General features: G+C 41.1%; 1 long non-coding RNA gene across 2 annotated transcripts in view; it reads right to left on the bottom strand.

Moving 5' to 3' along the window:
- Positions 1 to 13,863: 13,863 nt before the first annotated feature.
- LOC137229936 (uncharacterized) overlaps positions 13,864 to 27,222 on the bottom strand; it is a 58,149-nt gene continuing 44,790 nt past the window's right edge. The window contains exon 3 of one of the 2 annotated variants that reach the window (XR_010945935.1): positions 13,864 to 14,228. This is a non-coding gene — a long non-coding RNA (uncharacterized lncRNA). Of the gene's footprint in view, positions 14,229 to 18,819; positions 18,940 to 27,222 lie in introns of those variants that run through there. The other variant, XR_010945928.1, reaches the window with a different exon arrangement.

Below are 27,222 nucleotides of genomic sequence, written 5' to 3'. Positions count from 1 at the left end.
CCGAGGATTAGCAATCCTCAGTGGCTGGAAACAACCAATTTGGAATCAAGCTTGTGGTTCCATACGCAAGGTATAGACTACATGCCTCACTGGATTCTTATAGTCTCTGTTCATGAGAGAATAGGGAGTGATTTAAAATATTTTGGCCAGATTTTCTTTCATTAAAAATAAGGGGGTGGGGACCAGAGGGCAGGCAGCAGAAGCAAGAACTACAATCCTGCAGCCAGTGGAACAAAAACCACATTCACAGAAAGATAGACAAGATGAAAAGGCAAAGGGCTATGAACAAGATGAAGGAACAGATAAAATCCCAGAAAAATAACTAAATGAAGTGGAGATAGGCAACCTTCCAGAAAAAGAATTAAAAATAATGATAGTGAAGATGATCTATTCTCAGAAAAAGAATGGAGGCAAAGATCAAGAAGATGCAACAGGGCTTCCCTGGTGGCGCAGTGGTTGAGGGTCCACCTGCCGATGCAGGGGATACGGATTCGTGCCCCGGTCTGGGAAGATCCCACATGCCGTGGAGCAGCTGGGTCAGTGAGCCATGGCCGCTGAGCCTGCGGGTCCAGAGCCTGCGCGTCCAGAGCCTGCGCTCCACAACGGGAGACGCCACAACAGTGAGAGGACCGCGTACCGAAAAAAAACAAAGAAGAAGATGCAACAATGTTTAACAAAGACCTAGAAGAATTAAACAACAAACAAACAGAGATGAACAATACAATAACTGAAATGAAAACTACACTAGAAGGAATCAATAGCAGCATAACTGAGGCAGAAGAACGGATAAGTGACCCAGAAGACAGAATGGTGGAATTCACTGCTGCAGAACAGAATAAAGAAAAAAGAATGAAAAGAAATGAAGACAGCCTAAGAGACCTCTGGGACAACATTAAACACAACAACATTCACATCATAGGGGTTCCAGAAGGTGAAGAGAGAGAGAAAGGACCAGAGAAAATACTTCAAGAGATTATAGTTGAAAACCTCCCTAACATGGGAAAGGAAATAGCCACCCAAGTCCAGGAAGCTCAGCGAGTCCCATACAGGATAAACCCAAGGAAAAACACACCAAGACACATAGTAATAAAATTGGTAAAAATTAAAGAAAAAGAAAAATTATTGAAAGCAGCAAGGGAAAAATGACAAATAATATACAAGGGAACTTCCATAAGGTTAACAGCTGATTTCTCAGCAGAAATTCTACAAGCCAGAAGGGAGTGGCATGACATATTTAAAGTGATGAAAGGGAATAACCTACAACCAAGATTACTCTACCTGGTAAGGAGCTCATTCAGATTCAGTGGAGAAATCAAAAGCTTTACAGACAAGCAAAAGCTAAAAGAATTCAGCACCACCAAACCAGCTCTACAACAAATGCTAAAGGAACTTCTTTAAGTGGGAAACACAAGAGAAGAAGAGAACCTACTAAAACAAACCCAAAACAATTAAGAAAATGGTAATAGGAACATATATATCGATAATTACCTTAAACGTGAATGGATTAAATGCTCCAACCAAAAGATGCAGGCTCACTGAATGGATACAAAAACAAGACCCACATATATGCTGTCTACAAGACACCCACTTCAGACCTATGAACACATACAGACTGAAACTGAAGGGATGGAAAAAGATATTCCATGGAAATCAAAAGAAAGCTGGAGTAGCAATACTCATATCAGATAAAATAGACTTTAAAATAAAGTATGTTACAAGAGACAAGGAAGGACACTACATAATGATCAAGGGATCAATCCAAGAAGAGGATAAGCAATTATAAATACATATGCACCCAACATAGGAGCACCTCAATACATAAGGCAACTGCTAACAGCTATAAAAGAGGAAATCAACAGTAACACAATAATAGTGGGGGACTTTAACACCTCACTTACACCAATGGACAGATCATCCAAACAGAAAATTAATAAGGAAACACAAGCTTTAAATGACACAATAGACCAGATAGATTTAACTGATATTTATAGGACATTCCATCCAAAAACAGAAGGTTACACTTTCTTCTCAAGTGTGCATGGAACATTCTCCAGGATAGATCACATCCTGGGTCACAAATCAAGCCTCAGTAAATTTAAGAAAATTGAAATCATGTCAAGCACCTTCTCTGACCACAATGCTATGAGCTTAGAAATCAATTACAGGGAAAAAAACATAAAAAACACAAACACATGGAGGCTAGACAATACGTTACTAAATAACTATGAGATCGCTGAAGAAGTCACAGAGGAAATAAAAAAATACCTAGAGACAAATGACAATGAAAACACGACAATCCAAAATGTACGGGATGCAGCAAAAGCAGTTCTAAGAGGGAACTTTATAGCAATACAATCCTACCTCAAGAAACAACAAACATCTCAAATAAACAATCTAACCTTATACCTAAAGAAACTAGAGAAAGAAGAACAAACAAAACCCAAAGTATGTAGAAGGAAAGAAATCATAAAGATCAGAGCAGAAATAAATGAAATAGAAACAAAGAAAACAACAGCAAAGTTCAATGAAACTAAAACCTGGTTCTTTGAGAAGATAAACAAAATTGATAAACCATTAACCAGACTCATCAGGAAAAAGAGGGAGAGGCCTCAAGTCAATAAAATTAGAAATGATAAAGGAGAAATTACAATGGACACCACAGGAATACAAAGCATCATAAGAGACTACTACAAGCAACTCTATGCCAATAAAATGGACAACCTGGAAGAAATGGACAAATCCTTAGAAAGGTATAACCTTCCAAGACTGAACCAGAAAGAAATGGAAAATATGAACAGACCAATCACAAGTAATGAAATTGAAACTGTGATTCAAAATCTTCCAACAAACAAAAGTCCAGGACCAGATGGCTTCACAGGGGAATTCTACCAAACATTTAGAGAAGAGCTAACACCCATACTGCTCAAAGTCTTCCAAAAAGTCGCAGATGAAGGAACACTCCCAAACTCATTCTATGAGGGCACCATCACCCTGATACCAAAACCAGCAAAGATACTACAGAAAAAGAAAATTACAGACCAATATCACTGATGAATGTAGATGTAAAAATCCTCAACAAAATACTAGCAAACAGAATCCAACAGCACATTAAGAGGATCATATACCATGATCAAGTGGGATTTATCCCAGGGATGCAAGGATTCTTCAATATATGCAAATCAATCAATATGATACACCATATTAACAAATTGAAGAATAAAAACCATATGATCATCTCAATAGATGCAGAAAAAGCTTTTGACAAAATTCAACACCCATTTATGATAAAAACTCTCCAGAAAGTAGGCATAGAGGGAACCTGCCTCAACTTGATAAAGGCCATATAAGACAAACCCACAGCAAACATCATTCTCAATGGTGAAAAACTGAAACCATTTCCTCTAAGATCAGGAACAAGACAAGGATGTCCACTCTCACCACTGTTATTCAACGTAGTTTTGGGGCTTCCCTGGTGGCACAGTGGTTGAGAGTCCTCCTGCTGATGCAGGGGACACGGGTTCATGCCCCGGTCCAGGAAGATCCCACATGCCGTGGAGCGGCTGGGCCCGTGAGCCATGGCTGCTGAGCCTGTGCGTCCGGAGCCTGTGTTCCACAACAGGAGAGACCACAACAGTGAGAGGCCCGTGTACTGCAAAAAAAATAAAAATAAAAAACACATAGTTTTGGAAGTCCTAGTCACGGCAATCAGAGGAGAAAAAGAAATAAAAGGAATCCAAATTGGAAAAGGAGAAGTAAAACTGTCACTGTTTGCAGATGACATGATACTACACATAGAGAATCCTAAAGATGCCACCAAAAAACTACTGGAGCTAATCAATGAATTTGGTAAATTTGCATGATACAAAATTAATGCACAGAAATCTCTTTCATTCCTATACACTAATGATGAAAAATCTAAAAGAGAAATTAAGGAAACCCTCCCATTTACCATTTCAACAAAAAGAATAAAATACCTAGGAATAAACCTACATAGGGAGACAAAAGACCTGTATGCAGAAAGCTATAAGACACTGATGAAAGAAATTAAATACGATACAAACAGATGGAGAGATATACCATGTTCTTGGATTGGAAGAATTAACATTGTGAAAATGACTACCAGAGCAATCTACAGATTCAATGCAATCCCTATCAGATGATCACTGACATTTTTCACAGAACTAGAACAAAAAATTTCACAATTTGTATGGAAACATGAAAGACCCCGAATAGCCAAAGCAATCTTGAGAAAGAAAAACAGAGCTGGAGGAATCAGGCTCCCTGACTTCAGACTATACTACAAAGCTACAGTAATCAAGACAATATAGTACTGGCATAAAAACAAAAATATAGATCAATGGAACAGGATAGAAAGCCCAGAGATAAACCCACATACCTATGGTCAACTAATCTATGATAAAGGAGGTAAGGATATACACTGGAGAAAAGACAGTCTCTTCAATAAGTGGTGCTGGGAAAACTGGACAACTACACGTAAAAGAATGAAATTAGAACACTCCCTAACACCATACACAAAAATAAGCACAAAATGGATTAGAGACCTAAATGTAAGACTGGAGACTATAAAACTCTAAGAGGAAAACATAGGAAGAACACACTTTGACATAAATCACAGCAAGATATTTTTTGATCCACCTCCTAGAGTAATGGAAATAAAAACAAAAATAAACAAATGGGAGTTAATGAAACTTAAAAGCTTTTGCACAGCAAAGGAAACCATAAACAAGACGAAAAGACAACCGTCAGATGGGAGAAGATATTTGCAAACGAATCAACGGACAAAGGATTAATCTCCAAAATATATAAACAGCTCATGCAGCTCAATATTAAAAAAATAAACAACCCAATCAAAAAATGGGCACAAGACCTAAATAGACATTTCTCCAAAGAAGACATACAGAGATCAGGAAGCACATGAAAACCTGCTCAACATCACTAATTATTAGAGAAATGGAAATCAAAACTACAATGAGGTATCACCTCACACCAGTTAGAATGGGCATCATCAGAAAATCTAGAAACAACAAGTGCTGGAGAGGGTGTGGAGAAAAGGGAACCCTCTTGCACTGTTGGTGGGAATGTACATTGTTACAGCCAGTATGGAGAACACTATGGAGGTTCCTTAAAAAACTAAAAATGGAATTACCATATGGCCCAGCAATCCCACTACTGGGCATATACCTAGAGAAAACCGTAATTGAAAAATTCACATGCACCCCAATGTTCACTGCAGCACTATTTACAATAGCCAGGACATGGAAGCAACCTAAATGCCCATTGACAGATGAATGGATAAAGAAGATGTGGTACATATATACAATGGAATATTACTCAGCCATAAAAAGGAACGAAATTCGGTCATTTGTAGAGACGTGGATGGATCTAGAGACTGTCATACAGAGTGAAGTAAGTCAGAAAGAGAAAAATAAATACCGTATATTAACGCATATATGTGAAACCTAGAAAAATGGTACAGATGAACCAGTTTGCAGGGCATAAATAGAGACACAGATGTAGAGAACAAACGTATGGACACCAAGGGGGGAAAGTGGTGGGGTCGTGGAGGTGGTGGTGGGATGAATTGGGAGATTGGGATTGACAATATATACACTTACACGTATACAATGGATAACTTATAAGGACCTACTGTATAAAAATAAATAAATAAAATAAAATTTAAAAATTTAAAAAATCATAAAAAAAATAAAATAGTGTTTATTGATACTTAAAAAAAGGGGGAATAATGAAGGGGTGGAATTGAGAAAATGCAGTTTTATTTTATAATTTTTATTATTTCCAGATGACATTTCATCTTGCTTTGCATGTCCCACTTTTATAAATGCATTGTACAGAATAGATAATGTTTCAGTCACCTTTGTAAAATATTATTATGCATTATATTGCCCTTTGGGCTTCAGAAATCATTTGGAAATCCAAAAAAAAAAAAAAAAACAATTTGGTCAGTCACAAAACTGCATACCCTTATATTAACTAGTCATTAATTTTATAGATAAACTCATTTTTGAAACTTATTTCTTTACCCAAGCTTCTGGTGTTGATTGGGTGATGGATAAGAGAAGTGCATGGAGTTGTTGCCTTTAGAATGTAGACCTTCTCATTAGATGCTTGCTGACCCTCAAGGCCAGCTGCATTATGACCGGAACAGCAGCTAAAGCTGGCTGTAGCTTAACCTAATCTGATTCAGACACATCACACCATCCATGCTGAAGTAATCAGATGATTTCTTTCTCTTTATGGAACCCTAAGGCTCTTCTTTCTATCATACTTCTGTCTGCTGCAGGGATATGAGCTGGCCTTAGTGTATTCCCACTGTTGATAAGAAATGCTTTCCCTTCCTTCCCACCTCATCTCCCCCCATCTCTTCTTTCCTCCCAGCTCCACTCTGAGTGAAGCCAGTTGTTTCCTGTCTCAAGGCCTTTGCCCTTGCTCTTCTTTCTTCTTGGAGTGCTTTTCCCTTGGCTTTCAATTGCCTAGCTCCTGCTCATCCTTTAATTCTGAATTTGAATGTCAGAGAATTTAAGGTAGAGGACCTTTCCAGTGTACCCCATCCAATTCAGCTGGCCCTTTTCCCCAGTTACTTGTTATAACATCAGCCAGAATGTTTTCTGCATATATCATCTTTCTCATCTGTTTCAATTTGCTTGTTATTTATTGTCTTGTTAATAGTCTGTTGCTTTAATTGTTTCTTATTCATTGTCTTATTTTAAGGGCCAAGAGGTTGGGTACCATGTCTACCTTGTTTACCACTGTCTCCTTGGTAACTAGAGGAATATTTGCCCCTAGTAGGTGTTCATTAAATATTTGCTGAAAGAACATATATGGTCTCACCCACTGGGCAGGAGAGACGGACCACTAAACACTTTTGCTCATAGCAGCCAGGTTTTCCTGTTAATTCATTTCAGGTTACCAAGGGCATTTTGGGGTCTTCAAAAAACAAATATTCTTTTCCATATCACTAGAGCTTTCTTCCTTCATGCCCAACAAACTCCCTTCACTTCCTGTCTGTGAGACTAGGATTGCTCAGTTTATCACTCTATGGCTTGTATAGGTGTTTTCCCACCACTCATCTAAGCTTTTGTGCCAGTTAAAGATTATTGACTCTGAGCTCCAAATTCATCCTTTTTGCCTGCTCTGTGAAAATAGATCTTGGCTTCTCCAGCATTGTTCCTTTACCAACTGACCAAGTGTCAACTTGTCAAGGGAGGACACCGGAGAGACATTGCAGGAGGAAAAGGTTTTGCTTCCTGGTTCCTGGTTTGCTAGGCACAGATTCAGCAGAGCCTAGTAACCTTGTAGAATGTCTGTTTCCCAAGGCTGCAGACAGGAGGCACTGAATAAATATAGTAGAATAACACTGGGTTCCTCATCTTAAGTTCTAAAATGAGAATTCAGCATCTCAATAGAACTGTCTTGTCTGCAAGGCCTGATGCCAAATCATTTGTTAACAAAATTTCTTCTAACTTAATGAAATCTATTGACAGTGTGGCAGAGAATATGTACTCCTGGTTCCTTCCAAAAGTGCCCAATTTGTAAAGAGCTCTGAAAAGCACAAATCATTAAAACCAATCTATTAAGAGGTGCTATGCCATAAGATGTCCAATAGACACTACAAAAGAATATGAGATAAATCAAAGCTAAAGCCCTTCACCTAAAGTGGAACAGCTATAAGTAACACAGCAAGCGCAAAGTGACATACGGCATCCATGAAGAGATGAATGGATAAACAAAATGTGACATATACACAAATGGAACCTTGAGGACACTACACTAAGTGAAATAAGCCAGATACAAAAGGACATAATAGTATAATTCTAGTTATACGAGGCATAAAATCAAATGCACAAAGACAAAAAGTAGAATGATGGTTGCCAGAGGCTGGGAGGATAGAAAATGGGGAGTTATTGTTTAATGGGGATAGAGTTTCAGTTCAGGAGGATGAAAAAGTCCTGGAGATTAAAATAGTAAATTTTATGTTGTGTACATCTTCATGAAATAAAAAAAATTTAAAGTGAATTCCAAAATGAAAACCTAAAAGGTCATCTTGTCCTGATACCTTCTACTTCCAACAACACACACACACACTCACTTCACCCTGATTTTGTGAATATCATACTTTTTCCTCTGGAAGAAGGCACAAAATAGCTCCATAACTGTGGGAAGCAGTCAGCCATGAGAGCAGGCTGCAGACGTGCCAGGCATGCCACCGCTGCTCGAAGGGACTGTCCCTACTTGTCCCCCTCCTTGTTCCATTCCATGGGAGATAAATCACCAGGGCCCAGAGATCAGAGAGAATGTAAAATGAGATAAGCAAAGCTGTCTCCCCCACTGGACATCTAAAGACCAAGTGGTCAGATGTGCAGGTTATTTTTGATGATTCTGGGTTTATGGGTTTTCTCCCAGGGAAGTTAACCTTGAGCCAAGACAGTCTTCAGATAATGTAAACCACCGTCCGGCAACCTTCCCTTTTCTAGTCTATATAATCTGCAACTGTAGCGCAATAAAATTTGCCTTGCAACCATCAGTTGTCTTGGTCCTTCTGACCCCATTCGTCGGTGCTGTTTCAGTTCCTCACCCCTTCCCTTCTGGCTCTGGTCGGTTTGGTCTTCTTCGTCCGGCTGGTCCGCGGCCAGTGGCGCCTGAACAGGGACCTGAAGCGTGAAGGCAATTAAAAGAAAAAGAAAGTGCAGGTAAGAGAACCTTATGCAAAATAAGTGTGGCCACGAGTAAAAGTGAAACTAATAGCGGCATAAGGCAATAGTCAGAAGTAAAATAAGATGGGACAAAAGGGCTCAAAGGAGCGTGAATTTTTTGCTCAGGTTTTATTTTCGATGCTTAAAGCTCGGGGTAATAAAGTTTCTACCTCACAGTTGACTGAGTTTTTACAGCATATTTATGATGTATCTCCCTGGTTTCCTGATGGCAGCTCTGTTGACATAGAAATCTGGCAGAAAGTTGGAGAAGATTTAAAAAATTATTATGAGCCTCGAGGGCCTGGTCATACTCCTGTTGTTACATTTAGTTTGTGGAATCTGATAAAAATATGTTTAGATTCTTCTCATGATAGTGTTGATTTGAATGTAAAGTCAGAAAAACAAAAGCCTTCTTCAGAAGATAAAACTGCCTTCATGGCTTCTGCACCGCCCCTCCCTAAATCTAGGGAACTTATTAGTTTTAACATATCAGATGAAGAGGAACATTTCGATTTAACAGATGAGGTTTTTAAACACGAAAGAGAGAAATATCCTGAGGATGATTTTCTAATGGCTATGATAGATAAGTCGGTGAAAAAGCTGCAGGTTAATAAGGACTGCCTTCCTCAAAAATCTACGTGCTCAGTGCCTTGCAGCGCGCTGTACAAGGAGCAATAAAACGAGGAGAAGATCCTATTTTCTGTTGTCCCGTCATAGAAAGACCTGATCCCAATAATCCTCAACAGGCTATTAGGGAGCATCAGGCTCTCCCTTTGAAAGTTTTGAAAGATTGAAAATCTGCCTGTGCTCAATATGGGCCCACTGCTCCTTGTACTACTGCTATGGTTGACAGGAGAAGCTCTTCCCCCCGCTGATTGGAAGTCTATTGCACGAGCTTGTTTAGATGGTGGAGATTATTATGGAAGTTTGATTTTTATGAACAGGCTGCTGAACAAGCAGAAAAGAATGCTGCCCATAATATTCCTGTGGATTATCGTATGTTGGTGGGTGAAGGACCGTATATATCGTTTCAAGATCAGTTGTCTTATCCGTTTGTTGCTTATCCTCAAATAAATCATCTGGCGTTGCAAGCCTGGAGGAAATTACCTTCTGCTCATAAAACTGAGGATCTTTCAACAATTAGACAGGGACCTGATGAACCATATGCTGATTTTGTAGATAGATTGTCACAGGTGGTGGGGAGACTCATTGTGGACGGACTCACTGGTACAATTGTAGTTAAGCAACTTGCTTTTGAGAATGCTAATAATGCGTGTCAGGCTGCGATTCGACCTTGGAGAAAACGGGGAACATTGGAGGATTATGTTCGCCTTTGTGCAGACATTGGGCCTGCTTATATACAGGGTGCTGCTGTGGCTGCAGCATTAACTAAAGTGGGGTTTAAAAACAATCAAAAGAAAACAAAGACTTGTTTTAAATGCGGGAAGTCAGGTCGTTTTGCTAGAGAATGTAGATCTTTTAATTCTAACCCTAGCCCTTCCTTCCCTGTTCAAAAACCTCCGGATGGTCGGGAAATCCCTGGTTTATGCCCTAAATGCAATAGGGGAAAACATTGGGCACGAGATTGTCGCTCGCTGACCCACAAGGATGGGCCACCACTGTCGGGAAACTCCTCCCGGGCCCTTCCCGGGCCCCAACAAACAATAGGGCGATGTCTGTGTATCCTCCTCAAATGATCAATCAGACATTAACCAAAAACAAAAACATACAATATCCTCGCTCTCCAGCGCAACACCAGGAAGCGCAGGACTGGAGCTCGGTACCTCCGCCCAACACGTATTAACTCCTGAAATGGGTCCTCAGGCCCTCTCTACGGGCATCTGTGGACCTTTACCCAAGGGTTTGATGGGACTATTATTGGGAAGAAGTAGTGTCACCATGAAAGGTTTAACTGTTATGCCAGGAGTCATAGATTCTGACTACGAAGGAGAAATAAAAGTCATGGCACAAACTATTAACAATATAATAACTATTTCTCCTGGTGATAAAATTGCACAATTGCTACTTTTGCCATTTGTACCTCATGGACAAATTTTACAACATCAAAAGAGAGGAACAAAGACTTTTGGATCATCTAACGCTGCCTACTGGATTCAGAAGATAGGGAAAGAACGTCCAGAAATGAAATGAACCATTAATGGGAAGGTTTTTTCAGGTTTGTTAGACACTGGAGCTGATGTCTCTGTTATGACGCAGATGCACTGGCCTAGACATTGGCCCATTAGTCCTAGTATTACAGAACTTCAAGGAATAGGACAAAGTTCTTCTCCTATGCAAAGTAGTCAGTTATTATTATGGCAAGATAGTGAGAGCCATTCAGGATACTTCCAGCCTTATGTTTTGCCTGGGCTGCCTTTAAACCTCTGGGGATGAGATATATTAAAAGAAATGGGAGTATTGCTTTATAGTCCAAACTCTCAAGTCTCTAATATGATGTTGGATCAAGGATTTCTTCCCACAAAAGGGCTGGGAACAAATCAACAAGGAACTGTCTATCCTATTGATGTGAAAATAAAAAATGATAGACAAGGTTTGGGTTTTTCTTAGGGGCCTTGGATTCTCCTCCACTCACTGCTGATCCAATTCCTTGGCTGACTGATGACCCTGTATGGGTGGACCAATGGCCCCTCACTAAGGACAAATTAGAGGCTGCAGAGTAGTTAGTTATAGAACAATTAAAGTTAGGACACTTAGAGTCTTCCAATAGTCCTTGGAATACTCCTATTTTTATTATCAAGAAAAAATCTGGAAAAAAAAGGTTATTACAGGATCTAAGAGCTGTTAATAAAACTATGCTAATAATGGGAGCTCTTCAACCAGGCCTACCCTCTCCAACAGCCATACCACACAATTATCATCTTTTAGTTATAGATTTAAAAGATTGTTTTTTCACTATTCCTTTGTTTCCTGAAGATAGAAAACATTTTGCTTTTAGCTTGCCTTCCTTAAATTTTAAGGAACCCATGAGGAGATTTCAGTGGAAAGTATTGCCTCAGGGCATGGCAAATAGTCCTACGTTATGCCAAAAATGTGTGTCTCAGGCCTTGACTCCTGTGAGAAAAAGGTTTCCAACGTTATATCTCATACATTATATGGATGATATACTTTTAGCCACTGATAATATTTCTTTATTAGAGACTGCTTTTCAATTTTTACAACAATCCTTACAATCATTTGACTTGGTCATTGCCTCAGAAAAAATTCAAAGACAATCTCCATTTTTATATTTGGGTAAATATATAGATAACACTACTATTAGGCCTCAAAAACTGCAAATTCGAGTTGATAATTTAAAAACATTAAATGATTTTCAAAAATTACTTGGAGAAATTAATTGGCTAAGGCCTTCCTTAAAACTTACTACTGCTCAATTACAGCCTTTGTTGGATGTTCTTAAAGGCAATTCAGACCCTTCATCATTATGCTGCATGACTCCAGAGGGTTTCCAAGCATTGCAAATAGTTAATAGAGCTATCAGCTCTGTGCAATTAACTCGAATACATACTCACCTGCCAATTTCTTTAATTGTTTGTCCAACACCTCATGTACCTACAGCTGTTTTATGGCAAACTGCTGGGATTATTGAATGGATTCATATGAAACCTACACCCTCTAAAGTTATTAACCCTTATTATGAACTTATTAGTAATTTAATAATGCAAGGTAGAACTAGATGCTTACAACTTATAGGAATATAACCTTCTCAAATTATTATCCCTTATTCAGTTAGTCAACAAAATTGGCTTTTTCAACATAGTAATGAATGGGGACTTGCTCTTGCAGGATTTCCAGGAAACCTAAAATGTCATTATGCTGCTGATAAGATAATTCAATTTCGTAAAAATAATCTTTACATTTTTCCTTCTATAATCCAACAACACCCTATTCCACATGTACCTTTGGTTTTTACAGACGGGTCCTCCTCAGGAATGGCTATTGTACTCATGGACGACGGGACAAAATTGATTGAACAAACTTCATTGACTTCAGCTCAGTGTGTTGAACTACATGCTGTTATTATGGCTTTTGAGCATTTTCCTTCTGTGTCTCTTAATCTGTTTTCTGATAGTAAATACCTTATTGATCTATTCTTTTGGAAACTGCTACCATAGGACATACTAATGACCCTGAATTATCATCCTCTTTTCGTTTGCTTCAACAGCTTATTCGTTCCCACGATGGTCCTGTCGCAGCCCTACATATCCGTGCTCATTCTAACTTGCCTGGTCCATTGACTAAACTTAATGCGACTGCAGATGTTTTAACTCGATCTAAACGTGATCTTTATCCCGTGCATTTTCCTCCCAAGAGCAGAGTTGAAGTTACTCCTCCTCCTCAATCTCTTTTCCCTAAAGCAGGATATATCCCGATTTACCGTACTCCTTTCCGTTCATCATGCTGTCAAGAATGGCTAATGTATTTATTTATAGTATTTAAATGGCTAATGTATTTATTTACATTAGCAAGTAGCATTCGCTACTTGCGTACTATAAATAAACATGGTTTATGTCCAGGACGCCCTTACGTTATGGTGAGTTATGATCAAACTCCTTTACAAGCAGCACAACACTCCCATCATCAATCAGCTACCACCTTACGCAAACAATTTTCCCTTATCGAGGAGCCGCCCGACAAATTGTTAAGCAATTCCCACAATGTCTACCTCACCTTCCCACTCCACATTATGGTGTCAATCCTCGTGGATTATTACCTAGTCATTTATGGCAAATGGATGTTACTCACATCCTCTCTTTTGGGAAATTGCAATTTGTTCATGTCACTATTGACACTTATTCTGGCTTCCTTTGTGCTACCGCACAAACAGGAGAAGCTACTAAACATGTTATCACTCATTCATTACACTGTTTTGTTTTCATGAACCTTCCCAAAATTATTAAAACAGATAATGGGCCCACTTACACTAGTGCTGCTTTTGCAACATTTTGTAATTCATTACAAATTACCCATATTACAGGCATTCCATATAACCCTCAAGGACAAGGTATTATAGAACGTGCAAATAGATATTTAAAGCTAACTATTGAAAAAATGAAAAAGGGGGAATTATACAGAACAACACCACATAACCTTATAAATCATGCTTTGTTTACTTTAAATTTTCTCACTGTTGACAAATTTGGCCGTTCTGCAGGGGAGAGGTTGGTGGCTGAGCCACGATTGGCCTCTCAGTCTCCGGAGGTCCTCTGGAAAGATCCGTTAACCAGCACTTGGCGTGGTCCTGATCCTGTGTTGATTTCGGGACGTGGTCACGTGTGTATCTTTCCCAGATCAGCGCCTGGACCTCGCTGGCTTCCTGAGCACTTAGTCAAGCAAATAGATGGCTCGCCACAGCTCACAACTAGTTTAGAAGATGAAGAAGCTCTGCATCTCTCCCGAAAATTTGACAGTGTTGATTCAGAAAAAGAAGAAGAGGAGATCGCTTGCCAGGACGACTCAAAGGAGTGATGTTCCAACCTGGGGACAAATTAAACAACTGGTTTCATGAGCTCAAGAGTTAGTGAAACAACAGAATAATCCTGTTACACCTGTAACTTTATTTTTGGTTATGTTGGCAACCATTTCATGTGTTCCCTCTGTTAATGCAGCAACTTACTGGGCCTATGTACCTGATCCTCCACTATTACAACCCATATCTTGGTCTGAAGCAGACTTTCCTGTTTTTTTATAATGATACGATATTTGGGCCTCTTACTGGGAATATAAAACCGATCAATATGTCTGTAAACTATACTAATTGGTTTAATTCGTATCCTGTTTGTTTAAGCCCACTGAATTATGAATCTGGTTGTATGAAAGTTATTGGCTTTGAACACGATGAAAAGTAAGAGGGAAAAATTATGCCATATGTCTCTCAAGGCCAACCTACTGTTGTGCAATTCTCTGGTAGTAATATCACTCTTTCTTGCAAAGCCACTAAGACACAAGGTGATTTAGCAAATAACATCTATTGGTATAAAAATCATCAAATGTTACAAATTTCAGAAAAGATTACTTATGCTAGCCCCAACGATCCAACTAATCATTTTATTGTTATAAGCAATATCACTAAGAGCGATTCAGGAAACTATCTATGCATAAAATTGTCCGTAGAAGGGCAAGGATTGCTTGTCATTGGTCATAAAGTTACAATTGAAAATAAGGTAACTAGAAATCAGGTTCCCTCTTTTATTCCTAACATTTTTCCTGAATCTAATTTTGAACCTTGTAATTTTACATGGAATGATTCCCAAATTTGGTGTACAATTAATTATAGAAAGGGTTCTTTACTTGTTTCTTCTGTTCCTGTTACTAATGAACATTTAATATTTCACAAAAATTGGAATTTGTGGAAATTAGCTTTATCTTACTCCAACGAACCAGTAATAAGTTGTGTTGCACCTCCTTATGCTTCGTTACTTGGTTCTATCAACCTAACGAATTCCTCTAATGGAGGTTATGACATTAGCTGTACTAACTGTATTTTTAATAGCTGCATATTCCCTTCTGCAGAAACCCAATCTATACTAATACTAAAACAGCCTATGTACGTAACGGTACCTGTACATGTAAATGAAGCTTGGTATAAAAATACCGGAGTACAGGCATGGGTGGAACTCTCTAAAGCCTTGCAGAGAAGGAGACGCTTTACTGGGTGGCTAATAGTAAGTTGACTTGCCTGGGCTGCTCTGTCTGCTACCACGGCTGCTGCCGGTCTTGCTCTTTCACAGAGTATTAATGATGCTCACTTTGTTAATCAATTATCTCAAAATACCAGTCTTGCTTTATCTTTACAAAGTCACATAGATTTACAGATGAATAACAAGTTAGATGAATTTTAAAACGCAGTTTTGGGGATTGGAGATCAGATGGCAGCATTAAAATTGAGGATGCGTTTAGCTTGTCATGCAAAGTACACATGGATTTGTGTTACTCCTTATAAGTATGATGACTCTATTTGGGAATGGGAAAAAGTAAAAATGCATCTGCTGAGTGTTTGGTCAGATAATAATATTAGTCTTGATCTTAAGAAATTAAATGCTGAAATTCAGGATATGCAAAATGCACATCTTGATGATATTTCGCCAGAAGATGTAATTCAAACTTTACTGGATCATTTACAGTGGCTAAACCCTCAGTCTTCGATTACTGGAGGGTTGTCAGGATTTATTACCCTGGCCATAATTTGCCTATAATTGATAATAATCTTCCCATGTTTGTTTCGTATCCTCATGCAACAATATACTACTCTCGGCACTAAGCTTCATGGAATAATTTTGCAGCAAAAATTTAAAAATAAAAAATGGGGACCTGTGGGAAGAGTCAGCCATGAGAGCAGGCTGCGGACACGCCAGGCCTGCCGCCGCTGCTCAAAGGGACTGTCCCTACTTGTCCCCCTCCTTGTTCCATCCCATGGGAGATAAATCACCAGGGCCCAGAGATCAGAGAGAATGTAAAATGAGATAAGCAAAGCTGTCTCCCCCCTGCACATCTAAAGATCAAATGGTCAGATGTGCAGGTTATTTTTGATGATTCTGGGTTTATGGGTTTTCTCCCAGGGAAGTTAACCTTGAGCCGAGACAGTCTTCGGATAATGTAAACCACCGTCCGGCAACCTTCCCTTTTCTAGTCTATATAATCTGCAACTGTAGCGCAATAAAATTTGCCTTGCAACCATCAGTTGTCTTGGTCCTTCTGACCCCATTCGTCGGTGCTGTTTCAGTTCCTCACCCCTTCCCTTCTGGCTCTGGTCGGTTTGGTCCTCTTCATCCGGCTGGTCCGCGGCACCTAACATCAGTATTGTGCTGTTTTACCCAATAGGTGAATTACTCACATGTTTAAGGCAGTGCTATCTAACAGCAATAGAATGCAAGGCACATGTGAAAATTTTAATACTTCAGAGGCCACGTTAAAAGGTAAAAACAAACAGGTAAAATTAATTTTAGTGTTATATATCATCTAATCCAATAAATCCAAAATATTATATCACTGCAGTGTGTAATCAATACAGAAAATTACTAGTGAGATATTTAATTTTTTTTCTTTTTTAACCATTCTAAGCCGTTGAAATCTGATTTATTTTACACCTCCCTCACATCTCATTTTGGACTAGGCATATGTGGCTAGTGGCTACCATGCTGAACAGTGCAGATGTAAGGGCTCCAGACAGAAACTTTTAAAAGTAAAGCACGTTTTAAAGAATTGGATATTTGATTTTTCTACAATGCAATGTAAAAGTTACCACGTGGAAAATCGTATCTCATTTATTTTGTGATTTTTGAATTAGAACTGAAAATGGTGTGTGTTGATGATGTCATAGTTTAATTAGCAGTATCTTTTTTTTTTTCCTGGTGGCACATGATATAATGGTGCATCTTCTAATTCGTGACATTTCAGATTTTAAGAAATACAAATCTCAACCCTCACAGTCTCTGGCTTTTCCTCCATAAAACAGGGCAACAAGAGGACCTGTGGAATAGGGTTGTTATGAGCGTTAAATAAGATAATGTGTGTAAAATATTTAGCAGCTTCTAGGTGCTGCCTCTGTTTCTTAGCTCGTGGCCCCTCCCATATTTAAAGCCTTTGCTCTGACCTCTGCTTCTGTCATCATATTTCCTCCAACTATGACTCTCCTTTCCTCTTTCACTTGAAACAACCCTTGTGATTACATCAGGCCCACTTGGAAAATAGAGGATAATCTCCCCATCTCAAGATCCTCAGATATGATCCTCAGATATGATCCATTATTCATATCTGCAAAGTCTCATGTGAGTCACACATTTATAGGTTCCAGTGAATAGGATGTGGATATCTTGGGGGACATCATTCTGGCTCCCACATTTGGAAAGGGTAAGGTTTTGCTTTAACCCTGATCTCTATACTCTCTCTATGCAATAGAAAAAAAAACTCAATGTGCTAAAAAACTATTCTTATCAATTCGAGGTAGGTGGCAGCAAATGTAGACCCAGTTGGAAGATGCCAGAGCAGCTGTAAATATGAAGAGAGAATGATCAGATGTGTGGCTGCAAATTGAGGTGAACTCTGTCTTCCCACATAGAGATGTCCCTGCTTCTTCTCACTTACTTTCCCAATTTGGAAATAGCTGTCCCCACCTTTCTCTTTGCATAAAGAGCCTGGACGGTTACTCTAAATGCTTTTAGACCAGTGGTTCTCAGCCTTGGCTGTATATTGGAATCACCTGGGATGAGGGTGGAGGGCTTTTCAAAACTATCAATGACCTTAAATGAAATCAAGATATGTGAGGTTGGGGCCCAGGCACTACTATTTTAAAATATCCCCGGATGATTCTAAGGTATTACTCTCTAATGGTCTCTAATGGGAGTCTCTGGTGTAAAGGAAGTAACTGAATTGCTCTTCCACAGACTCACAGAATGTTCTTTCCCTTTTTCTTCTCTTTACTAAATGATGTTTCACTTTGGTCTGAGTACCTCTAGAATCACAGGCCTTGAAGGTTTAAGAATTTTAGTGTTGGGGGCTTCCCTGGTGGCGCAGTGGTTGAGAATCCGCCTGCAGATGCAGGGGACATGGGTTCGTGCCCCGGTCCGGGAAGATCCCACATGCCGCGGAGCGGCTGGGCCCGTGAGCCATGGCCGCTGAGCCTGCGCGTCCGGAGCCTGTGCTCCGCAACGGGAGAGGCCACAACAGTGAGAGGCCCGTGTACCGCAAAAAAAAAAAAAAAAAAAAAAAAAGAATTTTAGTGTTGGATGAGATCATTGAAACGAGGTGACTACTGATTGACCCATGAGCTGGACCTGGGCAATCAGAGGCTCCTCGTCCCTCCCCTGTCGTTGGAATGTGTATTTCATCTGCTCCCCCGCCCCCCACTCCCAAACTAGAAGATGCCTCAAGGACATAGTCTTGAAAATGCAAGGTGTTGTTGAGACCATCTGGATGGTATACACGACTGAACCCCTGCTAAAGCCGCTACATAAACTTTAAGATTCTGGAGGGCGGGTGCGGATATCTACTCATCTCGTGACCACCCAAGACAAGCCTCATATGTAAATTTCTTGCTTATTAAACTGCCATTTACCAATCTGGAGTGATTGGCCTCTTCGGTCTCTCCTTGCCCTTTGCATACGGGGACGCGCAGGATTATCAGAGAAATTCTCCCTCCAATCTTGTCAATATCTAACCATTGAAGACAAATCCGCTTTGGAACTCTTTCCTGCAAACCAAATGTAAGTGAATCATTAATAACATTTCTTAAACAATTAGTAATCAAGTAAGCTGCTGTTAAGATTTTCCCTCCTGGGAGAATTTTCTTTCTGTGTTCAAAGGATTAGTGGCACTCTACCCTCTCCCCGGGCAGTTTAGATCAGTTTATTTAAAAGCCTGGGGAGTATTTGAATAACCATTTCTCATCTTCCGTCAGAAAGCCCTTCCTCCTCTATCTCTGAGGGTAGAAATCCTATCTCTCTTAAAGCTTATATCAAATGACACCTCCCCATCCTTCCTTCCTGCTCTAGATATAACGATCTCCTTTGAGCCTCCTTGACACTCTGTATCCTTTTTTTTTTGGGGGGGGGGGGTTCGCGGGCCTCTCACTGTCGTGGCCTCTCCCATTGCGGAGCACAGGCTGTGGACGCACAGGCTCAGTGGCCGTGGTTCACGGGCCCAGCCGCTCCGCAGCATGTGGGATCTTCCCGGACCGGGGCACGAACCCGTGTCCCCTGCATCGGCAGGCGGACGCTCAACCACTGCGCCACCGGGGAAGCCCAACGCTCTGTATCCTCTTAATGGTACTCGCCTCACTTTGCTTTGCCTTACAGTTACTAAGTACTTTTTATTAGTTGCTAGATTATAAACTCTTTCAAGGTAGAAATTATATAATCAAATACACAATTCTGCTGTGCCTATTTTTCCTAGCACAGTAGTGTAGGTAGGAAGGACATGAAAATTTGTTGACTTGACATTTTTTCTTGTAAGATTGGTCAGTGGTGATCTTCCTAACAGGACAGAACCCTGGGGAGAGGGTAGGTTTCTCATTACATAGGAAGTCACGGGTACACTGGGCTCCATGCTTTTGTTGACTTGTCAATTTCCTAGACCAGAGATGCTCAGACCCTGCCTGGAGAAGCAGGTGGACCTTTTAGCACCTTATCTCAAGTTTACCTCTTATTTATTTCCAGACTGAAGCACTGACTGTGAACTGTACAGAGTTTACAGTGTCATGTGGTTTTGTTTAAAGTTGACTGCAAATGTAGTTCCAGGTTAAACTGGCCTGGAGGGTTGAGAATCTCCTAACCACCTACATTTGCAGCAGGAAAATTCTAGCAAAAGGAGGGATCAGTAGACAGGAAATCCATTCCCCTTTTCATTAGAGCCTCTTGGACGTTTCTCTCTGCCAAGCTGCCCCAGCCTTCACCTCCATCCCAGCTCACCACCCCCTGAATTGTAACTTTTAGTAGCTGCTGAAAGTCACTGCCTTTGCTCATTTCACTCCTCTGCGAATTACTTCAGTGGGGCTGAGGAAAGCCTCAGGCTAGATCCAGTCTTCACCAACCTGCCAACAAATGTCCCAGAAGAAAAATAAATTCTGAGCCCCAAGTCGGGGTCAGTCTCCCACAGACTGATGGCAAACAGTAGGCAACTGTACGTTAGGGCAGCTTTGCTAGCTGAGAGCCTTTAGGACAGCAGCAGGGAAGTCTTCTACCTGCCCGAGCAAGTGGAGGGAGCATCACCTGCCCATTCGTGGTTCCTGCAACAGAGCTGGTGGCTCTTGAGCTCAGGGACCATCGAGCCCTCAGTTTCAAACTCACTGAACTCCCAGCGGAAGAAACTAACGTTGTGCTTTCAAGTTGGCACGCACACACAGGGGGCGAATGACCATGGTGTAAAGGCAAGGATTTCAAAAGATCTGATGCAGTTCTAACTGGTGAGGGTGGGAGAAAGACCCACCAGGAACAATTCAACTGGGCTTTGCAAGAGAGCAATCTGCAGGGGACAATGGCACCCCTGGACAGGGCTGGGTTCCCTCCAGGTCCAGTTATTTTATACTAAAACCTGTAACCTGGGAGTGGTGTGGCCATGTGTGAGAACTAAAGCTTTCACTTGGGCTCCTCAAGGGGTATTTCAGGCAAAGCTTCTCTTGGTAGAGTCATTATCCTAATGATTACTTAGAATAATGACTAATAATGACTAAGGAACAGCGTCCCTGTTCCTCCCTCCATACAACACCCTCACCCACCTTCAGGTGACAACAGCCTTAATATTTCTTTCAGCTCCTCCCCTCCCCCTATAAAGCTCAGTTCTTCCACTTTGTATTTATACTAAGGTATGAATGGCCCTCAATGCCTTGATAAAGCATTTTTCCAAGGCATTTTTTAAATTTTAATGGGAATCATTAAACGAGAGGGATAATTCAGCTCCAAAGGAAAATTTCAGACCGTGTAAGGAATGATACTGGATCTCTAGAGTAACTTTAAACTGACTATAGAGGAGAGAGGAAAATAAGTAATGGGAAAGTAACTGATTACACTCACTGATTCAACAGTTCTAGCACTTGGCAGATTAATATTATATTAGAAGATGACTTCAAGGGTCTTGATCACTCTTTCTTACTTGCCTTTTGTGTTTCCTGGGGGAATCCAGAGGTGGCCTGTGAGCCCTGGCTCTACCATTTACTATCTGGATAATCTCAGGCAGTTCACCTAACTGTGAAATGGAGAACATAGGAAGTATCTAATGCTGTATCTGTAGTTCAGTTGATGATCAATACCTGTGGTTACTGATAGTTCTGAGCCCCCATTAAGTCAGTGTTTATCGTTCAGAAAACTTCAGAGTTACATCTAAACTTGATCGGCCACACAGTTGAGTCCTTTTTTTTTCGCGGTACGCGGGCCTCTCACTGTTGTGGCCTCTCCCGCTGCGGAGCACAGGCTCCGGACACGCAGGCTCAGCGGCCATGGCTCACGGGCCTAGCCGCTCCGCGGCATGTGGGATCCTCCCGGACCGGGGCACGAACCCATGTCCCCTGCATCGGCAGGCGGACTCTCAACCACTGCGCCACCAGGGAAGCCCACAGTTGAGTCTTTGAGAGCATGCTTTATTGCTTATTTCTTCAACTGTTCCCACTTCCTTCTCCACATCCCAGTGCACTGATTGTGCAGTGCCTGGCACATAGTAGGAACTCAGTAAATGTTTGTTGAACTAGAACTTTAAACCAAACTTCTTGTTTCAATTAATTTTTATTGGAGTATACTTGCTTTACAATGTTGTGTTAGTTTCTGCTGTACAGCAAAGTGAATCAGTTATACATATACATGTATCCCCTCTTTTTTGGATTTCCTTCCCATTTAGGTCACCACAGGGCACTGAGTAGAGTTCCCTGTGCTATACAGTAGGTTCTCATTAGTCATCTATTTTATACATAGCAGTGTATATACGTCAATCCCAATCTAAACCAAACTTCTTAACTCATTCTTAGAGTTAATAGAAACACTGTTTCTTCTCAAGAAGAATTATAGAAGCACCACCCTCTGAAAACTCCTCATGATGAAAAGTGATGGAAGCAATTTGAGGCTTCCAGAGGGATTCCCTGGGGGAGAGGAAAGGCCAGGAAAGGGCTAAGATCACTGGAAGAGCTGAAGCCTGGCAGGCCTGCAGAAGGTTAGGAGGAGGGTTGTTTCCCACTCATGCAAAGACCTGAATGGAATAGTTCGTAAAACCAAAGAATGTCAGCACAATGGTCTCGGAAGGCACTCAGAAATCAGGCCCAGAGAGGGTATGGTGACTTGTAGAAAATCAGCTACATAACAAAAAGGCTGGGACTACGTTCCAAGTCTTGCTTCCTTATTCCGTGCTTCTTTCAAGACAACACTGGGGTTTGCAAAAAGATATTATAAAGTGCATTTTAAAAAAAAAGACATTTTTAATGTTATGTTTGGAACAGGAGAGACGAAAGGGGTAGGCTACTCCTTAGGGCATGGGGTGTAATGTTAAAAGGTAAGAATCCTGTTCCACAGCAGCCTACTCTATCAAGGAAATTGATACTTAGCATGCTAAAAAAGAATAGTCCAAAATAGTTAACAGGTAATCAGATTTTAAGATAGGTGAGAAGATATAAGGAAAGTGCTTCAAGCCTTCAGACCCAAAGACGTTCCATTTCAGAATACTGAAAGAAAAAAAAAAAACAAAAAACTTAGCAGCTGCTGTAAGTTTCCTGGGGGAGAGTATTATTAGCCACTTTAAAGCAAGGGTTAACTAGCTGCCTGGGGTCAACAACCGCTACAAGGCCAAAGGAGATTTCACACTCAAGCCTCTCTCGATCCAAAGTTCTGCAGTTTCTCTTCTACCAGGTGTCTCTGGTCATTAAATGGGCCAGTTAATTCCTCCACAGAATCAGGGTTTTGAATGATTGCAGCAGACTGAAAGGAAGCATCTACACCAACAAATGAAATGTTATAGGGCAAGTGGTTAAGTCCTACATGGTTTTTAATATGGTTTTATCAGTATTGTTTTTAATCTGTACAAACACAAAACAGAGAAGATATAGGATAAAAATAATTCATGTCCCCAAAGGTTAAGCATCTCAGTTGACTCCAAGCTCATATCTTTGTGTGATACAGTTGCCAAAATGGCTAACGAAATCTTAGGCGGCATTAATAAAGTGATACCGTTTAAACTAAAAGAGAACAGGGCTATTGTACTGTGCCAGTCAGACCTCATCTGTAGTATTCTGTTCAGCTTGGTCGGTGCCAGGGAGGGGTAAATAAGATAATACAAGATCTAGAAGCCATGTCATGTGACAGCTTAGAGGACTTGGGAATGTTCATTTGGAGAACAGAAGGCTGTTCATTTTAGTGACTAAAATAGAAAGGAGGCAGTCAATTTGCTGTGTTGCTATATAAGATTAACTGCTACATGAAGGCAAACTTTAATTTAAGAAAGGAAACTCGTGCTGTGGAATGCTCTGCATGTGCCCTCTGTTGTGCTAGGTGAGTTAATTATTTTGTTAAAATCTTTCAGAAATTGATGGACCTGTGGGGTTTGGGTGTGATAAGCTCCCAGTTGCTGGAAGTGGGATGTTCGGCTTAGCACTGCTCATTTAAAGCAGCAGTAACCTCTCTTCTGCTTCCCAGACTTTTGAGTGTCATCCAGGCCCTTCTGGAGCCAGCTTCCTACTTGGAGGCAGGCTCTCCGGGTGGCAGAAAAGGCTGCTGTGCTTCTCTAACATGGATTTCCAAGACAACTTTAAGGTTTCAAATCCCCAGTGAAACGCTGACTGCAAGTGAGGGGCTACCTAGTCGCAATCTTCCTAAGCCGGTATTTCCTAGCCAGTCTTGAATGTTGGGACGGACCCACATTTGTCTAGAACGTGTTGGTGGGAAGGGCTGGGTAGTGGAGGAGAGCCTAGGCCTTCCATTTGCTTATGAGGGACTGTGACCAGAGAAGGGAATGACTCAGGAAATAATACTCTGCGGATACATCTCTCGGCCAGTTGCAGGCGTTTTTCTTCGCATACACCTTTAGTTTAGAATCACCCAAATGCTGAGATCCTCCAGCCTAAGGCATGCCTCTGACAGTGAACAGTGGATCGGCCAGGGTCTTGGCAGGAGCCAGAACTCAGCTCGGAGGATTCCAATGAAGAGAGTTTAATGAGGTGTGATCAGGGAATCAGCAAATGAACCTCAAACGCACCAAGGGGCACACTCCACGTTCAAGGCCACATACTTGCTCTCTCCCTATTGGCTGTACTACCCCCCTGGTATCCATATGCCTCCTTCATCGCCTTCAGGTCTTGGTTATAACACTACCTTCTCAAGGGAGCATTGTAACTGTTGCTCATCGTCATTCCCGCCCTCCTCCCCCATCTAACGTTTTAATATATCCTAATATCATCTGATATTTTTATATTTTAATTATTTATTATCTGTATCTACCCACTACAAGTGCAGAGATTTTTGTCTGTTCCATTCATTGCTATAATCCCAGCACCTGGAATACTGCCTGGCCCAAGGAAGAGGTTCAGTGAATCTTTGTTGAATGAATGAACGAATACTAACTGTACTTGTTAGAGCTCAAAGAATTGTCCAAGATCCATCTTTCTGCTTCAACTTGCTGAGCACACTCCTGCCCTTTGGAGGGAAGCCTCTGAAATGCACTAGAGCTTGTATTTGGCCACAAGAGGGTGGTGTTGATCAGCTTTTCATTTTTTTAGGAGCCTTCTGAGAACATTCACCCTTTCCTCCTTAGACCCCCCCCAAAAAAACGTGGGATAGTGTCATGTCGGCAGCCAAAGCAAACATACAGTATGTCTCTTCCACCCTGACATTGCTGTGCAAGTGAAATTCGGTTAAAACCTTTGTCAGGAATGGTCTTGGAAGGAGAAAAGTCAGCAGAAGGCAAGAACCTCAGGAATGCACAGGAGGAAGGAGCTGCCAAACGAAGGTGCCTCCGCCATTGAGCTCTGGTACCTCCGCCATTGAGCTCTGGTACCCAGTAGACACCACCAGCTGGCCACACAGCCTCGTGTTTTGTGCCACATCCTCCTACCTCCCTTCACTTTCTTTTTTCCCCCTTCCCTTTCTACTGCCAATGCCCAGTTGGCTGTACCGGCAAAAGAAAGAGCTCTCATAATACAGGTCAAGGCTCATGGTTCCAGCTGCTACCCTCCAGATGCCACAGAAGGGACTTACAAATTCTTCAAGGAATCTTTGTAAAGACACGGTTCTTGGGGCCGTGAGGGATGATACAGAATCAAGGGGTCAGAAGCCCTGCCGTCAAGACATACAGCAACAACACTACAAGGCACAAGTGGGCGGGGCAGTAAGGGAAGCCCAGAGAAGGTGCATTTGAATTACGATTTGAATTTATTATAGCACTTGAATTTTAGGGTAATTTTCTTCTCAATTGAGAATGAGTAACCATCCGAGAACATGTAAAAGGTCAGCTTTTCAGGATATCCCACTCCTGGAAGGCATAGCATAATATAAAATAAAAGAGCTTTAGGGAAGATAATGCGTTGTTATCTTCCCTAAAGGACTCACAGACCAAATTCACAGACCAACACAGTGAACTCTGATCAAACATATTTTTTATTTGAAAGAGAGACACTCTAGAGAAAACGCGAGGGACGAGAAAGAAATGAAGAGGTCGGATGTCAAAGCAGCAGCTCTGAGTCAAAGCTCCACTTCCTTCCTGGCCCATCCCCCAACTGGGGCCACAGCCATGCCCCCCTCTCTGCTTGGGTGCAGTGTGAAGCCCCCAGGTCACTCCAGACTAATGTGGTAGAACTTCTTCTACCTCTAGAGTGAGGAAGGGAAATAAGATGTCCCTCAGCCTCTTCAAGGTGTCTCTGCTCATTACCATGGGTAGAGCATCTACAAGGAGGTCTGGGTTTATGTACTGCAGGTAGAAAAGCACATAACCCAGCAGCCTAATGAAGATCATGACCATGAAGACAAGATACCTGAAATGCCTGCAAAGAGACATTCATCGTTAGCATGGGGGAAAAAGATAGCCCAGGATCCAGCCGCATGAGGTCAACTTCACACTTATAAATGACTGATGAATTGCTTTCTTCAGGCCAACCTGATGGGGAAGTGGGGAATGGAGACACAAAGGGTGAGGGTAGGGGATAGGTGATAACAGAAAAAGATGGATGTGGTGGTAAGGAATTGAATACAGCCCTCCTGACATTTAAGCCCTCCAACAGAATAGGTGTCCACATAGAAGAGTTGAAGGTGCAGAAGAATAAGACCTTCCAGGTACTATATACGCAGGCCTTTGTGGAGGTTGTCAGAAAAGGTTCAGGACTGTCACACTTGTGAGTCTCATGATCAGTGGCCCTCTTCAGGCCTACTGTAGAAAGCAGTTCTAGAACTTGAAATAAGTCTGGGCCATCTCTGATATTAACATCCACATAAAATGGTTAAGGTTGATTTTTTCTAAACAACAAGTACCAAAAGAAACCAACTTAAATAATAATAGATTGTGTATGTGTGTGCACCTGTGTGTGTGTGTGTGTCTTCTTGTGTACACCCACAAATTCCACCTGGAAAACTAACCTAAGGCTTTCAGTCTTTAACTATATTGAAATGGCATAAATTGAAGCTTTTCGTTAAAGTGCCACATGGAGTATTTTAGAGTTAGTGTCCTTGTTTCAGAACTTAAAAAAGAAAAGGCCTGGAGAGTTCAAGTAATTTTTTTTAAAAAAATTTTCAGCCTGTAATAAAAGAACTAAGAAAATTAATGCACCCTGAACTCTCTTTCCAGCAAAGAGGAGAGCAGATGATCAGATTTAGAGTCTGAAAAACAGAAAGGGGCCCTACTATGGGTGGTAAGAATGGAAATTGAAACAGAAATGCAACCAGCAAGCTTCATCTTGAACTTCTCAGAAATAGCCACTTTCTGTTTTCAGAAAACAAGGAAGGAGGAGTTAGGATAAATCTGGGGCTGCCTGATATTTTCTGGTTGGTGGCTATGTTAATCCTCACTCCATATGCTC

This window comes from Pseudorca crassidens, chromosome 1 (genome assembly GCF_039906515.1).
Source record: "Pseudorca crassidens isolate mPseCra1 chromosome 1, mPseCra1.hap1, whole genome shotgun sequence".
Classification (NCBI taxonomy): domain Eukaryota; kingdom Metazoa; phylum Chordata; class Mammalia; order Artiodactyla; family Delphinidae; genus Pseudorca; species Pseudorca crassidens.
The sequence above is the reverse complement of the archived record's forward strand: the minus strand, read 5'-3'. Positions and strand labels throughout refer to the sequence as shown.